The following is a 14,978-nucleotide window of genomic DNA, read 5'->3' as shown; positions in this document are numbered from 1 at the left end:
AAAATCTCTATAAACCATAATAGGTGAACATTTATCAAACAGTGTCCCTTTGTGTAAAGTCTCACAAAATAACAGTGCTCCCATGCTTCATTCATCAATGTGCATTGTGAACATAGCAGAACTCTTAATCTTTAGCGCTCTTTAACCAGAATAATTCTTCAACAAACATAAATGCTGTGCACTAAACCACCTCCTTCCAATCCACTCTGTGCTCCCAAATGCTCACACCCAAAAATATATGCAGTCACCATAAATTATGTGACCCCTAAATTCATAAGAGGGTCCACAACAGCTTTATTCAGTATTGTTCTTTCAAGTCACCTTATTCCACCTCCAAATGGAGCTCCTATACACCACTTTTTTATTCCTTTGTTGCCATATTGGCCATACCAGGGAATAAACCACAGGAGAGAAGGACCATAGTGAAATTATTATTTACTAAAAATGAAATAGAATATCCAATGAGCATTACATTAAGCAATTCTTTAAATGCCAGCATCAAATATGGTTGTACTGTCCAAAATGGCTCTCGCCGCCATGCACATTTAAAACTGGCAGGCACATACACATTTTAAACTGAACAGCAGGCACAAAAACGTTCATTCAACTATATTCCTCAATAGCCATAAAAGATATAAATCCACTTTGTGTGCACTAAACGACTTTATAAACCCGGATATTACCTTGTAATAGTAGCAGTGACATCATCGCTGTGCTGTATATAACCTGTGCAGAGAGCAAGGCTGTGGGAGAGATCAAGCAGGCTGCATTACAGGCTGCCGGCAGAAAACTACAGGAAATGACAGACAAGACCAATCACCCTGCACAAGGAGAAAAAGCAGCAGTGACCAATCTTTATTACAGGACGCTTCTGCACAGAAGTAGTTTTACACCAGATTATTGCATGCATCTGTAAGAAACACAAACCACTTCAAGATTCAAGGAAGAATACACGATTGCACCACTGTCATTTTCTGTAAAATGCAATACAATATGGCTACCTGGACGAGTTCTGTACACAGATGGTGTACATCAGGGCTTGAAAAAGCCGCCCGCCGGCTCGCCAAATAATTCCTCTGTGGTGAGCGGCAAGCAGCGAACACAGATGAAGCATGGAGAGACTGCACCTGCACTCCAAGCCTCATTGTGAAGCCAAGTTCTGGTTTACAACCTTCGGTTTCCGGCTTTTGCGGCACCGCCGCTGAGGGGACAGATGCAGGAGAGGTCTGCTCTCCTCCACTGAGAGAAGACACCCTCTCCACCGCCGTGGGGGACTCGGAGGGACTAGGAGTAAGTACTGTATACAACATATCCCAGCTCCCCTGTACTCCATTATAGTGATGACATGTATACAGTAATGATAACTGTATACAAGTCATATCACTATAATGGAGTACAGGGGAGCTGGGATATAAATACTGTATACATGTCATATCACTATAATGGAGTACAGGGGAGCTGGGATATACATTACTGTATACATGTCATATCACTATAATGGAGTACAGGGGAGCTGGGATATAAATACTGTATACATGTCATATCACTATAATGGAGTACAGGGGAGCTGGGATATACATTACTGTATACATGTCATATCACTATAATGGAGTACAGGGGAGCTGGGATATAAATACTGTATACATGTCATATCACTATAATAGAGTACAGGGGAGCTGGGATATACATTACTGTATACATGTCATATCACTATAATGGAGTACAGGGGAGCTGGGATATAAATACTGTATACATGTCATATCACTATAATGGAGTACAGGGGAGCTGGGATATAAATACTGTATACATGTCATATCACTATAATGGAGTACAGGGGAGCTGGGATATACATTACTGTATACATGTCATATCACTATAATGGAGTACAGGGGAGCTGGGATATACATACTGTATACATGTCATATCACTATAATGGAATACAGGGGAGCTGGGATATACATTACTGTATACATGTCATATCACTATAATGGAGTACAGGGGAGCTGGGATATACATTACTTTATACATGTCATATCACTATAATGGAGTACAGGGGAGCTGGGATATACATTACTGTATACATGTCATATCACTATAATGGAGTACAGGGGAGGGGGATATACATTACTTTATACATGTCATATCACTATACAGGAGTACAGGGGAGCTGGGATATACATTACTTTATACATGTCATATCACTATACAGGAGTACAGGGGAGCTGGGATATACATTACTGTATACATGTCATATCACTATAATGGAGTACAGGGGAGGGGGGATATACATTACTGTATACATGTCATATCACTACAATGGAGTACAGGGGAGCTGGGATATAAATACTGTATACATGTCATATCACTATAATGGAGAACAGAGGAGCTGGGATATACATTAATGTGTACAGTTTTATATTTTGGACTCTTTATTCTAAAGAAAAATTTAATTTCATAAGCTTTAAGGGGGCGTGGTTAGGGGCAGGGTTGGGGGCAGACATGGGGTGGGGGGCGGACCTGGGCAAGGTTGAGTGGGCCAACTGGTGGAGAGTAAGTTTTGTGACTGGCTAGTAGGTCTGGACTCAAAATTTTAACCCCTGGTGTACATAATGCTCCTTCAAGATGTGATTGACTGATTTTCCTAGAAGTCTGCACTAAGATACAAGTCAGGTTTTTTGCATCCCCTGCAACAAAACTCATTTTTGGTGAGATACTCCCAAAGGGAAATCACGCCTCAAGGAATGCAGACCTTGCCAATTTCCTCAGAGCCCAGCAGGTGCAGCAGCTGACTGATAATTATAATACCACTCCCATTAGAGTCACTCTGCACATGGACACAGACAAACAGCTATTTCTTCAGAATAACAAAATGTAGGCATCTGTAACAACGTTTCTTAAAATCCTTGCAATGTACAAAGATCACCCATAGGAGATTTCAACAAAAGTGGAGTTACTTTTTAAGACTGTGCAAAGTTTCTTGCGTGCACCAGAAAAGCCCCCTTTATATAAGAATAAACTGTATTTCTTGATATGTTTCTCTTTTTGTAGGTTGGGGCTCTGCCGCCCCCCCAACATTCCACACCCTGCTAAAGCTGGACTGCAATGAGGAATGTTGGGGGGAGACAGTAAGGTTTTCCTGGAACAAACTAATGGGTACATGCAGTCTGGTGACAGCTTTTCTGAGCATATGTTAGTCAAATATTGTGGATGACAAGTTCAATATAATTATCTACCCTTTCATGTAAAGGTATAAATAATTGGATTGATTTCATATTGCTATATGATAAACAGCCAATATATGTTCACAGCATATTTTTAAATGTACAATTTTCCTTTGATTCAGCTATCAAATAGTAGTGCTTGCAAGCACTGCTTCCCTTCGGTTGCTGAAACCTGCACTAGTTTAGTATTTAAGATCTCAATGAAAATAAAGGTCATCTATAGAAGCCCACAAAATCTTAAAAAGTGTGTGGGCAGTATGAATGTATAAACAAGTAAGCAATTATACAAGGACAATAAAGAGAGTAATCAAATATAAATGAAACAATGAGAATGAAAGATAAGATAACATACACGGATGGCAATCTACTCTAAAGATGAAAAGTAGAAAACGTTAGTGGAAGAGTTTGAAAGATCACCTAATTCTATCTCTCAGCTTAGCTGCAAAACACAACACATGACATTACAGCTAAATGTTCTGACTCATGACATCCTTTGTCATTATAAAAGCTCAATTCAAACCCAAAATAGGTTTTTGTTTTGAATAAAGTAATGATGGGATAGTAATGAAGGGATAGAACCTCGGTTGAGTTTCTTTTGCTGTCTTTATACCGGTTTCCTCATTTCTTTCCTAAGAGGTGAAAGAAAATCTCCCTAACTGGGAGAAAAGTTAGAACAGCATAAACCCTCATCCACTCTGTGCAATACAAAAACATTGTGGTGTGAGAGGGGTTTTACTATACATCTTATATAAAAGAAGGATCTACCGTTTCTGTGCTGCCACTTGGGTCTCAGAAATGTTGAGGCAACAGACAACCAGGAACCTAGCATTTTCAGAAGGAGTCAGTCAAAAAGTCAACAATAGTAGCATCTACATTTCCTATAGTATGGGTTTTCTTTACAAATATCCATCTTTCCTACTTGTGGATCACAGTAACTTAAGGTAGAAGTGGCAAACTATAAACACAAAATTTGGACTAGGGCAACCCCAAGAACCTAAAATGGCAGCTGCTCCACACGTATAGCAAACTAAGTGTTAATATCACTCAGCTAGATCCACAGTATGCCAGTTTTAAAATGTATGTAGAGCCAAAACATATTTTAATTTTATGTAGAGTAGAGAGCAGTTAAAACTGCTGTTGTTTTTTTTTGTTTGCAGTTGTGTCCCGTTGTTTGGATTTCCTGTTGTGGATGTGTTCCATGCCCGTGGACTCTCTGTGTATGATGTCATCCTGCATTTTGGGTGTAGTGACATCATTGCGTCACTCTCCTCACGGTGATGGGATGGTACCGTGCATTGGAGCTCAGTGGGCCAAATCAGATGCCAGCCTGTGCGTTGTTAAGACCCAAGTGCCTGGGATTAAAGGCAAACACTCTCATGTATATATAACATGTTCATCTGTTTGCACCTCTTGCCATGTTTTCCTGTCCACTTTTCTCTTTTCCCTTTCTAGTTACCAGACTCGTTATTTACTTTCTATCCTAAATCAATCTTTGTATATACTGTTATTTGCAGTTATATATTCCCCTGAAGTACTGATCACCAAGCCCACCACACCTACAGGTAAGATTATACTGTTTTGCAAAAAATGTATTTCCTATCTTTATATTTTTGTTATATTCTCCATTAAGATGTTTTGTGATTAAATCCTACTGGTGGCATACATTCTGTTGCAGGGCTGGCGTTTGGGGGTCTCAGTGGCTACCTGTGCACTTCATATATATTTTTCCATCTGGGAATTTTTTACTTCCATTTGGGAGTTTTTAATTCACACAGCTTTGTCCTTTTGATAACTGCTTTTTGAATTGTAAGTTATATACAAAAACCTGAGATATGATAATTTGTATGGACACGTAATTTCTGCACTCTTGATAACTATGTTCATTACACTCTAGAGATGTGATGTCCTTCTAACCCCTGAAGAAAGAGTGTTTCATCTCTGAAATGCGTCAACTGAATGGAAACACATCACAAGCTTGTATCAACCTTTGAGAGCTTTTTTGTATTTTCTATGTAACAATTTTGGGTAAAAACCGTTTTGCTTTTATGAATTTTGTGTGTAATAAAATATGCTAAATCTTTTTACCATATTTTCAGTGATGTGCCTTTAAAGTCCCAAATTGGGGTAAAAAAACACACTGTCTGGTTATATCTGAGGGATGTGGCACATATGAGAGCACACCCACCATTATCTTACAGTTTTTAGTTTTTTTTTTGTACTTATACAATCTGATAAATTTTTCTGATCAAGAGGCAGCCAATCAGTAAATCAAATGGATCCCAAAATGTATCATGCACAATTCTTTGCAGAGTACACACATTTATTCTACAGTGTTAACATGTGGTCACACCCTTGTAGCACCTCATGCGTTTTTATATATGAAAAGACTTGAGTTTTTACCCCTCTCCTGTGTTTATCTGCCCCATGTTGCCACTACATAGCCATTAAGGTTTGCGATAAGTACACTGGCCAGAAATTGATCATGTTGACACAATTGGTCAGCCTATTATTATACAGGATTTATATAGCGCCAACAGTTTGCGCAGCGCTTTACAATATAAGGAGGAAAGTACAATTGCAAGTTCAATACAGAAGGAATAAGAGGACCTTGCTCATGGAGCTTACAATCTAAAGGAAGGGGGAGGTGGTACAAAGGGGGATTGCATGTATTGTAATACACACGAGCCAAGAATCCCTGTATTTATGAAAAGGTTTGCACAGGGTTAATTCATAAGCTTTACTGTCGACATGTGGTCTCTCCCCATAGCACCACATTTGTGTTATACATATATACATACACACAGTATATGTGTATGTGTCTGTGTGTATTTAAGCATTTGGATTTAAGCACAAGCATATCTCTATTTCCAATGCAAAGAAGTGTTTACTCAGCATGAGAAGAGGCAAAATTAGCAGAGTGCGTAAGTAATACTTGAAACACAGTAAATCTTGAATTGGATATCTAGGCAATAAATAATACAGTATTCACAAAGATGAAAGAAAACCAAGAATTTCTAGACAATCTAAAGAACTGATGAAGTGAAGCTGACTCAGCGGTGGGCCGCATTTGCTATCCCATCAGCTTATTACTGTTTATTGTACTGTAACTGCTAGATCCACAAAGACACAAACTAATGGCTTTTCAATATAAAAATGGTAGTTTCTATACTATGTGAACTGCATACATAACTACTGGATATATCTGTAGATAGAGTAGCAAACAGTGACCTATGAAGAGCTTCTGTTTGATTTGTCTGTTTTGACTGTTATATTAGCAGATTTATATGAAGGCTCATAAAGAGACTATACCTTACACACTAAATGGAGACAGACATTTTTTTTTTTAAAATACACAAAAACTTTTGTAACCAAGCTACTGTGTGCTTTTTATCTGATGTACAAATAAACTTTATGGTTTTATATATGTAGTGTATCCTACACTGCTCAAAAAACACATCAGATCTCAATTGGGAAAAATATCATGCTGGATATCTATACTGATATGGACTGGGTAATGTGTTAGGAACTTAAGGATGCCCCATCATTTGATAGAAATGAAAATTATTAACCTAGAGAGAACTGAATTCAAAGACACCCCGAAAATCAAAGTGAGAAAAGGATGCAGCAGGCTAGTCCATTTTGCTGAAATTTTATTGCAGCAACTCAAAATGGTGCTCAGTAGTTTGTATGGCCCCCCACGTGGTTGTAAGCATGCCTGACCACATCGGGGCATGCTCCTAATGAGATGACGGAGGGTGTCTTGGGGTATTTCCTCCCAGATCTGAACCAGGGCATCGCTGAGATCCTGGACAGTCTGAGGTGCAACGTGGTGGTGTCGGATGGACCGAAACATGATATCCCACAGGAGTTCTATTGGATTTAGGTCAGATGAGCATGGGGGCCAGTCAATGGTATCAATTCCTTCATCCACTAGGAACTGCCAGTATACTCTCGCCGCATAAGGCTGGGCGTTGTCATGCACCAGGGGTAACCCAGGACACACTGCACCAGCGTAGGTTCTGAAAATGGGTCCAAGGATTTCATCCTGATACCTAATGACAGTCAGGATGCCATTGTCTAGTCTGTAGAGGTCTGTGCCATGGATATGCCTCCCCAGACCATCACTGACCCACCACCAAAATGGTCATACTAAACGATGTTACAAGCAGCATAATGTTCTCCATGGCTTCTCCAGACCCTTTCATGTCTGTCACATGTGCTCAGGGTAAACCTGTTCTCATCTGTGAAAAGCACAGGGCGCCAGTGGCGGACCTGCCGGTTCTGGTGTTCAATGGTCAATGCCGTTCCAGCTCTAAAGTGTTGGGCAGTGAGCACAGGGCCCACTGGAGGCCGTTGGGCCCTCAGGCCACCCTCATGAAGTCTGTTTCTGATAGTTTCATCAGAGACATTCACACCAGTGGCCTGCTGGAGGTCATTTTGTAGGGCTCTGGCAGTGCTCATCCTGTTCCTCCTTGCACAAAGGAGCAGATACTGGTCCTGCTGATGGGTCCTGTCCAGCTCTCCTAGAGTAACTGCCTGTCTTCTAGAATCTCCTCCATGCTCTTGAGACTGTGCTGGAAGACACAGCAAACCTTCTGGCAATGGTACGTGTTGATATACCATCCTGGAGAAGTTGGACTGCCTGTGCAATCTCCGTAGGGTCCAGGTATCACCTCATGCTCGCAGTAGTGACACTGACGTTAGCCAAATGCAAAACTAGTGAAAAACAGTCAGAAAAGATGAGCAGGGAAAAAATGTCAGTGGCCTTTACCTGTAAAACCATTCCTGTTTTGGGGGTTGTCTCATTGTTGGCCATCTAGTGCACCTGTTAATTTCATTAACATCAAAGCAGCTGAAACTGATTAACAACCCCCTCTGCTACTCAACTGACCATATCAATATCCCAGGAGTTTAATTGACATGATGCTATACTCTGATTAAAAAGTGTTCCTTTAAGTTTTTGAGCAGTGTATTTATCCTATTTATACGTTCCTCTATAAAATTCCCTGGCTACTTGCTGCACTGTGTATATACATTTTTCCAAAATATCCAGCCTATCAAGTGACTAGGGGAAAGAGAGCCAGTAGCACAAAGGAAGCTGAAAATTAATAAAATAAGTATCGTATATGGTCACTGAGACAAGTATAAATAAAGAATCCAAGTGCCCAAGTGTTATTTTAATTTACTAATGTACATTTTTGTATTAAATGTACTGCATCGTTCTTGCATTGGGACTGCATTGAGAAAGCGCTTAGAGAAGCTTACAATAATAATGGGAGAAGTACAGTGGCTAAATGGTTAGCACTTCTGCTTGGCAGTACTACGGTTGTTGGTTCGAATCCAAACCACGGCACCACCTGCCTGGAGTTTGTATGTTCTCCCTGTTTCCTCCAGGTACTCCGATTTCCACCCACACTTCAAAGACATGCTGGTAGGTTAATTGGTCCCTATCTAAATTGGCCCTTGTATGTATGAATGTGAGTTAGGGACCTTAGATTGTACGCTCCTTGAGGGTAAGGGACTGATGTGAGTGCACAATATATATATATATACACACACACACACACACACACACGTAAAACGCTCTGTAAATTGACACTGCTATATAAGTACCTGTAATACATACAAATAAAAAAAAACCTGTGGGAATATGATTGTGTATATAGGATTATATATTTTTCCCCCTTTTATTGGTGGAATTAGATGGCATTGTGTCTTTTTTCAACCAGACTAAATATGTGAAAATTGGAGCACAATTATTTTATTTATTTATTTTTGAGCCCATAGCAACAAGCTTGCAGTTGCCATTTTTTTAATGCAGTCTAGAAAATAATGTCGCAAAAAAATGAGGGGTTGCTAATGGTAGTAATTTATTTTTTTGTGAAGCTTGCTATAATATCTAACAACCAGTAAAGTCAGAACTTTAAACATTTTCTTACATACATATTTTAGGTAAGCAGCAACTAACCAGCTTAGATAGGACATTGATTATTATTTAGATAGCTCATTGAGACATTGGTGTCCAATCAAATCTAAAATAGTATAATAGATTGTGTGATCACCAATATAAATACAGCCTTTTTACAGAGGTCATGACGAAAATGTAATTTCTGTTCCACAGGTTTTGTGTAAGGCATTTTCTTGTGCTATTGCTTTCAAATTTCCCCATGGCCATGCCTGCAGCATACAGCCGGTCAGTTAGAAATGCCCTGACCTTTTATAATATACACATAATATCAACAAATTAAATCAAATGATATGTTTTACCCATTTCCTGAAAGTGTGTTGAATAATTCTACTTATTACAGTCTGTGCAAATGTAAGCTTTTGCTTACCCTTTACTCTGCTGAAAAGAGATATTAAATATTTAACAGACCATCTGCAAATCATGTTCCCTCACACTTATCTCAGAATAAAAAAAATACTTTCTACTGTTATTTTTAATAGGACGGTGTGCTGCATCTTATACACACCACATTTCTGAGTTCACTGCAATGCCATTTGTGCCAAAAAATCAATGCAATTACAGCGTTCATCTGTTTTGCAGAATGATTTATTGACGCAAATTCCAAGTCCTGTAACCGATACTGTAAATAAGATCAAGCCAAGAGTAGGACATAGTTTTAAATTCCAAAAGAAACTAAATTAGAAAGAGCATTGTGGAAAAGTGCTCTTAAATTCAGAACAGCATTTCTACCTTGTTACATGTGGATATTACTTTTTATCACTTCACACCTATTTGTTACACAGAATCTACAGGCAAAAAATGGTCTTGTGGTTGATTACTGAATGGCATTTTTATGTACTCATGAATTCATATTGTATGATATATGTAAAACCCTCTAAGCAGCTCTTATCACCTTGGAAGAAAAACTGTGCTGACAAGTCATCTCTAAAGCGTACCTATAATGGCAAGAGGGGGTCACCATAGTGACTATAATATATATTGAAGGAATCCAAGAAATATTGGAATGTGAACCTCTATATGACCATGCACACATTATTATAGCACTACACCTACCACGTAAGCAGGTAAGCATCTTTGCCACTCCTACCTTAGGGCAAACTAAGCATCTTATTTGAAACCGTTCCCTCTACATGTTTCATTAGGCAAGATTCTCACCATGCTCCCTTGCTCTTTGGCATGCACATCACCATGGAACTTTCCTTTGTACTTGGAACAGACCTGGATCCACATGGAAATTTAGGCAGAAGCATAGGGCCCATGTATGTCCAGGCAGCTTCTCAAGAGAGGATACACCTGTAAGCAGCAGGTGCCTGGTGGGGCCATGCCAGTAGAAACAATGCATATGGGATGGCTTCTCTGTGCCTACTGCATTTTTTACCAGTCAAAGACTTATTGGGTGTGTTTCACAAATCTTCTACCTTGCCTAGGTCCCATTCTACTTTGATTCATCTGACTAGGAATATGGGTTGGAGATGTTTGAGGAGTGTGGCTTTGTACTAAAGTGCAGCCTAGTCCCACAGTAGGGATGGAGCAAATCAAGTGCTGCCTTAAGAAGAAAAAAGAAAGTAGAATAATCTTGGCTCCAAGGTACAAGGAGAGCAGAGTCCAGGCGCGCTCAGCTGCCTGATGAAAGAGCGCGCTTGGACTCATCTCGTCCTGCACATGCTCAGAAACGCGTCGCATTTTGATGACGTCAGACGCCACATGTGCTGATCCTGGACATCTTGGAGACTCTGCCAGGCTCCACCATCCATGCTGCATGTGCACAGCGCCATCTGCTGGCAGACACCTTGAAGATTCCACCAGGCTTACCATCCATGTTGCACATACACAGCACCACCTGCTGTCGGACTCAATCGATCTCCTCTCTGGATCAGACACACAACATCATCTGGCTACAGACGTCGCACCCTCTTACCCATGAGCCTGTTTTTAAATTCTAAGATGTGAGTTACTACTTATCTTTCTATTAAATACCTTCACAGTACACACTTAGAGGCGCTGCGTTTCTTTGTTTCCCTTCTGCAGAGTTATGCTTTGCTCTTACGCAGTTTGTCCTTAGTGCCTACTGGACTACTTTCACCCCTGCCCATTTGGAACTCATCAAACATACATGGACTGCCACACCATGCGCCTGTTATCCCTTTTGTATTGACATACTGAGAAAAACTGATATACTTCACTATTTTCTACTGTAGATATACAAGATGCCCATCATAATCTGCCATCCAACACCACTGCTTTTTGTACATCTGTAAATAACTCCAGTATGTAGTTATACTGCAAACTGCTGCAGTCAATGTCAAATTAACACTGGATTCTGCTTGCACATTATAGTAGACATTTGGCATACTCTTTCTATAAGGACATTTTCTTGTGTTTCCAGTCCAGCCAAAGTGTAAATTTATGAATAATTTTCTGTAGATAAGCTCACAAGTTTTCTCTCCATTCCTGAAGCCTCAGCCTGTGCTGACCCTAGGCAAAAGACTTACTGTGCCTAAAGTCATGTTTGGTGCAAGATAATCGGGCAAAAGAGAGATACAGTACAAGCCAGCTTGACATTTGATATAAAATATTGTATTCCATTTTAATTGTTTCTGATTTGTTGCCTACAATGATTTGTATTGGGAAAATGAATGTATACACAATTTTACAGTTTATCGTCTAGGTCAATGCCTCCTTGAAAAAAAGAATTTAAATGCAGCATAGCAACCTATCATATTTGGTATATTCTATTGGTGCTTTGGTAGCGTCTTTACAGATTGACCTTTCAGTCCATGTTGGGAAAAAATTAAATGCAAAAGAATTGCGGAGTATGGCATCCAGGTGAATAATGCTTATGTTATTTATTGCTGGCTAGTAAATCAATAGCACAGTGACAGTGATTGATCTGCTGGAGTTCAAACCTAACAATCAGGGCATTGAAGGAGGTGAATTGCATTACTCCAGAATGAAAACAGTATGGCATTGAAAGAACTTCTGTCTTTATGTTCAGTTGGGTCTAAAAGTAATGTTTCAATGTTGTATAGATGACTTGATTAGAATACTTAATAAATATCTCAATAGACAGTGAGCTACAGGCAATTGGGCAGATCAAGCTGATGCAATGCTTCCCCATTTTCTACACAATTCTAACACCCTCTGTGTCAGTGGTGTTTAACTCAGGTCCTTAAGGGCTGCCAAAGATGTATGTTTTCTTTACTCTTCTCAATATTTACATCTATGACAATGTGGGTTATTCATTTAAAGCAAAATATTTGCCAAAAACAACACAATGAACACAAATACCCCCCAAAAATTGAAAATATTCTGCTGCAATACTTATCTTCAATTCAGAGATTTCCAATACAGGACTTTTTTTTTCTGCCGCTAGCAGCCATAAGTCCAATGGCCACCACCTATCCCACTACTAAGTCCACGTCATCCTAGACCTCCCCCTTCTCCTTCCCACAGACAGTGAAAGAGACACAGCACAGTGATATCATTTCTTTGGCACCAAAGTGCTTTTACTGTATGCCCTGAACATGTTAGATACTTCTGAGTGCATAATCTGAGCTCAGGTTGACTTTAACACAGTTGTGTTCCTACCATGAGTCTAAGCAAGGACGTTGACAGATTCAGCCATAATTTTTTCTCAAACTTTAAAATAGTAGTAAACTCCACTTTGCAACTCTTACCTGCAGGTAATCGTATAATAAAGCTTACCTATAGGCAAAATGAATATCTCCTAAATGTGGACCTTTTATTAGCTATTCATATGTTTTGCAGCTGGTGACATCACCGACGTATGCACACTGCGCTCTGGAAGTAAGCTGTCCCTTTAGAGCGCTGTGCTGCAATCACAGCTCCCATGCTCATGAGCAGGAGTTATGTCATTGTGACCCGGCCATTTAAATGGTCAGAGCCAGAGAACCTGGAAGCTCGGGGTAAAATGTCAGTACCAAAAGCGGTAACCCCGAGCTACACTCGGGCTTACCATGCGGCGCTGCATAGGGAGTCCCTGCAGCACTTACCTTGTCCTTCGCTCCCGCAATGTGTCCCTTGCAGCGTCCCCGGCCATCTCCTCCGGCCGATGTCGGCATCTGGCTTCTGTGTTCCGGTCCTTGTGACGCCGGGACGTATGGGTGCCGCCGGCGGCGGGAAATTTGAAAATGTTAAAAAATGTCATTTTCTTCAAAACAAATTTTACATAGTAAAACTTTGCTGTTTCAACCCATTTCACATACATTTTGTCCCTAGTGCTTTGTCCTGTGCCCTGCCTGCATTTTGTCTGTTCTTTCTGCCTGGAAACTGAGAAACGTCCATGGCGTCCAAAAAGTGTTCCTTTAGGTCAAAAGCAGGTTTAGATCAGCTAGAGAACAGCGATAGTAAATCAGAACCACTTGCAGAATTGAGTGATAATGATTTGTGGGGAAATTCGTCATCAGACACTGAAAACGATTTTGCGACTTTGCTCAGCAATGTGCGAACTTGGCACTCTATTTCAAATTTCAGTGTTTTCGGTTTGATTATATTATTGAATTAAATGTATTATTATTATATTATTATTTTTAATGATTATTTATTAATTTATAATTTATGATTTCGTGTTTCAAATTTTATCATACCCAGGATGTTTAATAGACTCTTGTTCGTACAGATTTCAGTGAGTTATTCCTAAAAATTACAGCCTACAATAAAAAAACTACATATTTCCATGCAAAATAATGGTACCGCTTTCAGCACCAAAAATCTGAAATAATCATACAGCTATGGAGGTTAAGAAACTTTCTGTAGTTGCTGGGATTCACACTGTGAGATGAATGGGCCAGCACTGGAGAATCTAAGTCCAGACAGCTTCAGATAAAGGGACACTGTAGCAGACATACCAAGTTCTATAACAATAGTTACTGTGCTGGAAAAGTTTGTGCATACATACAGTATTTTGTGATTGAGATATCACAGCACAAATTGTATTGTCAAAAATATTGTTCTATGTATAGACCAGCCTTTTGCTTGTTAACTGAACTTAATTCAACTGTTAAATAGATTAGGTTGTTTTAAACGTAATCTGCCAATATTTAGTCTATGTTTGGGAAGCAGACAACTCCCTGTGCTGAACAATATCTGTACAGAAAGACTTTTACATGTAGTATATCATTTTTAATCTGTTTCCATGCCAAAGATTAATAGTCATGTATATAACATCACATTTTAAAGATATCCAGACATTACACAATCCAAACAACCTTTACATTTTGTTTTTTCACCTAGTACGCTCACTCCAGTCTCTTAAATGGCTTTCTGTACATGTACAGAAGCCTGTTTGATACCTCATACTGCAGAATCGTCAAAATGAATCATTACAGTTATAACAGCAAATGATAAGTGCAAATTCTCTCCAAATATAACAGAAAAAGTGTCTTATATTCTAAATGTTTATTTTTTTTTCATGGAATTTTTCCATTTTACTTCACCAGCCAAGCTGTTCAAGAAAAAAATTAAAAAAAAAAAAGGCCTCAGAATGTCTTATTGCTTTGATTACACACATTTGCTGAGCACATTAAAGATCATTCATTTAAAACTGTTTATTTTCACATGAGGCTGAAAGTAAAAGCTGGATTCCCTATTACTGCTTTATCGAGTCCTCTCAAACAGCCGGGACAATATGTGACTATTACATTTCAGCACTTACAGCACACACACAGTAAAAGGATTTGTTTTAGTTTATTATTTCTCCTATCATGGGGGCATTGCTGGGAAATCAAATGCTATTTTACATAGGGGAATATTTCAGCCAATTATTTCCA

General features: G+C 39.4%; 1 protein-coding gene and 1 long non-coding RNA gene across 2 annotated transcripts in view; one reads left to right on the top strand and one right to left on the bottom strand.

The window, feature by feature from the left end:
* Positions 1 to 5,272, top strand: part of LOC149457747 (uncharacterized) — a 32,525-nt gene extending 27,253 nt beyond the window's left edge. The window contains exons 4-5 of the long non-coding RNA XR_016313574.1: positions 4,736 to 4,783; positions 5,116 to 5,272. This is a non-coding gene — a long non-coding RNA (uncharacterized LOC149457747). The remainder of the gene's footprint in view (positions 1 to 4,735; positions 4,784 to 5,115) is intronic.
* The window catches only part of ARID5B (AT-rich interaction domain 5B), a 392,920-nt gene that overhangs the window by 116,805 nt on the left and 261,137 nt on the right, over positions 1 to 14,978 (bottom strand). The gene's annotated exons all lie outside the window — the stretch shown is intronic.

This window comes from Staurois parvus, unplaced genomic scaffold, assembly GCF_062004578.1.
Source record: "Staurois parvus isolate SC_StPar_1 unplaced genomic scaffold, SC_StPar_1.0 ptg000303l, whole genome shotgun sequence".
Classification (NCBI taxonomy): Eukaryota; Metazoa; Chordata; class Amphibia; order Anura; family Ranidae; genus Staurois; species Staurois parvus.
The sequence above is the reverse complement of the archived record's forward strand: the minus strand, read 5'-3'. Positions and strand labels throughout refer to the sequence as shown.